At 44.0% G+C, this 2,825-nt stretch overlaps 1 pseudogene; it reads left to right on the top strand.

Annotated features, from left to right (window-relative positions):
* Positions 1-1,765: 1,765 nt before the first annotated feature.
* Positions 1,766-2,378, top strand: LOC116628398 (annotated as a pseudogene).
* Positions 2,379-2,825: the final 447 nt, after the last annotated feature.

The following is a 2,825-nucleotide window of genomic DNA, read 5'->3' as shown; positions in this document are numbered from 1 at the left end:
GAGATCGTGTCATATAATGTTGAAATAAGGAGGACCTTGATGGAGAGTATTTGTACCACTGCCTTGAGAGAGAGGAAGAACGATGAGTTAGTTGGTTCTTCAGCCAGCCCCTAGGTTCTATCAGCAGAGGTCATCTTGGTTATGGTCCAAAGCAGGTGTGAATAGTCAGGAAAAACGTGAAGATATGCAAATAGTCATTTAAAACTACAGAACATTAACCAGATGCACCCTAGCAAAGTTTTGACAACTGCATAACTAAATGGACTAGTATTTCTAACAATTTTGCTAGAATTAAAATGTATGTATTAGCATGCTGTCGCCAAATTTTAGTGGTCTGTTAACCAGCCTTAGGCTAACTTACCAAACAACAGTAATTTGCTGTTTTGGAGTAAAAGCTAACTTAAATGTAATGTGTTTCATCTTTGCTTTTAATTCAGCTGTGCAGGCCTAGCCTTATTTAAAAAAAAGTTATAATCTGTTCAACATATCATTTTTAGAGTATCTAGTATTGGTATTCAACAAAATACATATAGTTTTTGCTGTCTTAGAATGATACTAAACAAGCAAACAGAAATAAATCCATAGTTGAAATGTGTGAAAAATGCAATGAAGGAAAAGAATAGGATACAATAATACACACTAATAGGGAGAATGACTTTTAGGGGTCGTGGATATAGAAGGTCTTGTTCAAATGGCATTTAAGCAGCTGTTTGAAAGGTGACTAGGAGCTATTCATGAGCAGAAAGAGAGGATGTACATTTCCGGTGGAATGAATAGTGCATTAATAGGAATAATAATAATAATAATAATAATAACAGCAACAATCAACTTAGATTAAGGAAGAGCTAGTGGAAAAATTGCAGGTTGGCTGGAAGATATTTGAACAACTGGAGTAGTGACAGAGTAGAAGTTGATGCCAAGGCTTGAAGCTTTTACAGTATTCTGAATATAATGAGGACGGTAAGGCTGCGATAATATTGTAGTCACTTTCCCCGCCAGCTTGGTTCTCCGTGGCGGCGGCACGCCTGGCCAGAGAACTAACAGTTGTCGTCTCCTCGGCAGGCCCAGGCGAGAGGGTGAGAGTGGGAGCGGTCCAGGGAGCCAACCTCGCCTCAGCCAGCGCCCTGCAGCGCCCCACCTCACCAGAGCAGATGGAGAGCCGCCCCCGAGGCTCCCGCACGCCCGCCATCCCACACTGGCTGGCCCTCGCTAGCTGCTCCAATTTCCCATTTTCCCCACCACCTAAGCCTTGTCTCCCACGTCAGTGGCATTGCGGTTTGAAAGAAATAGAAGAAAAGGAGCGATGTGACCAATTCCATTCCGTCCTCCTGCATTGAGGCCTGGTTGGCATTTGCAGAGAGGAAAATACAGCAAGAAAACTTGATTTTTCTGGAAGGGAAGGTGGGAGAAGGGAAACAAGGTCTTAGACTTTCTACAGTTTTTTTTTTTTTTTTAAATTCTGCTTTGACGGTGGCAAAATAATCTGACGGTAGTGTATTAAAAAAAAAAAAGAGGTGGATTTTTTTTTTTTTTTTGTCCTTTTGATTCCAGGCTTTTCTCCCCATGACAAAACTTCATAAATAAATAAATCCATAAATCCATAAATCATGGGTGCCAGAAAATGAGGTGGATTTCAGGAATCCTGAAAAAATTGAGACGCAAAAAAAAAAAGAAAAAGAAAAAGAAAAAATTGAGATGCTTACGTTCTTCCCCCGGAGGGAAGGGTGGGGTGTTTTTAGCTCTCTCTGGAACTTCAAAGGAAAACATGAGTTGGGTGCCACGGAAAGGACACAAGGCCAAATCTGAATCTTTGGAGCTGTCCCAGGCAGCACCCCCCACAAACAGACCATGAGAAACAGCGCAAGGAGCTGTGTGCCCTGCATGCCCTCAATAATGTCTTCCACGACAACAAGGTCTTCACCCAGGAAATGCTGCAAGAGATTTTCCAGAGAGTGTCTCCAAACACCATGGTGAACCCCTGCTCCCCCCAAGAAGAGCATGCAAGGAAATGGGAACTACCATGTGAACGCCATTATGGCAGCCCTTCAGACCAAAGGCTATGAAGCTGTGTGGTGAGACAAGCCCAGGGAGGTCCGCGCCATGGTTCTCACTAACATCGTGGGCGCCACCATGAATCTGCCCTCCAGCCCATACTGGCGACTGAAGTTGCCTCTCAAAAGGCAGCACTGGATCTGTGTTTGAGGGGTGGGAGGTGTCTACTACAACCTCGACACCCAACTGAAGATGCCCAAGTAGATTGGAGGAGAGAGCAAGCTCAGGAGATTTCTAAAACATCACTTGGGATGAAAGAACTGTGAATCCTGCTGGTGGTGCCAGAAGAGGTGGGGGCCCGTTAAAGTTGGAGGGCTGAGGTGTAATGCAGTTCTACCCAACCTTCCCTCACCTCAGCCCTAAGTCCTCTGTAGTGTGCTGGGGCCTATACAGTGGGTCTGCCCCTGTCACTTCCCCAAACATCTCACTGGGCTTTCCCTTCAGATTTGACAGTTGGGGGGCGGGGGGAGGTATAAGGTAGTCAATTTTAACTCATGCTGTTAAGTCCAGAAAATGTGGGAGGAAAAGCACAAGAGCTTACAGGCAAGGTAGTCCATATGGGAACTAGAATTACAGAATCTGTCATTGTAAATAACAGAAACAAAACAAAGGGAATTTATGAACACATGCAACAGGAAAAGTTAGTGACTGGTCTAGTTTCGGACACATGAGTCCAGGGGCTTAAACAATGACTGCAGACAAAGCTGGTTTCATTATCTCTAAGCTGTTTTTATGTGTGTGATTGTACCTTTCATACAGACTAATATGTATGG

Source organism: Phoca vitulina, unplaced genomic scaffold (genome assembly GCF_004348235.1).
Source record: "Phoca vitulina isolate PV1807 unplaced genomic scaffold, GSC_HSeal_1.0 scaffold3, whole genome shotgun sequence".
Taxonomy (NCBI): Eukaryota; Metazoa; Chordata; class Mammalia; order Carnivora; family Phocidae; genus Phoca; species Phoca vitulina.
The sequence above is the reverse complement of the archived record's forward strand: the minus strand, read 5'-3'. Positions and strand labels throughout refer to the sequence as shown.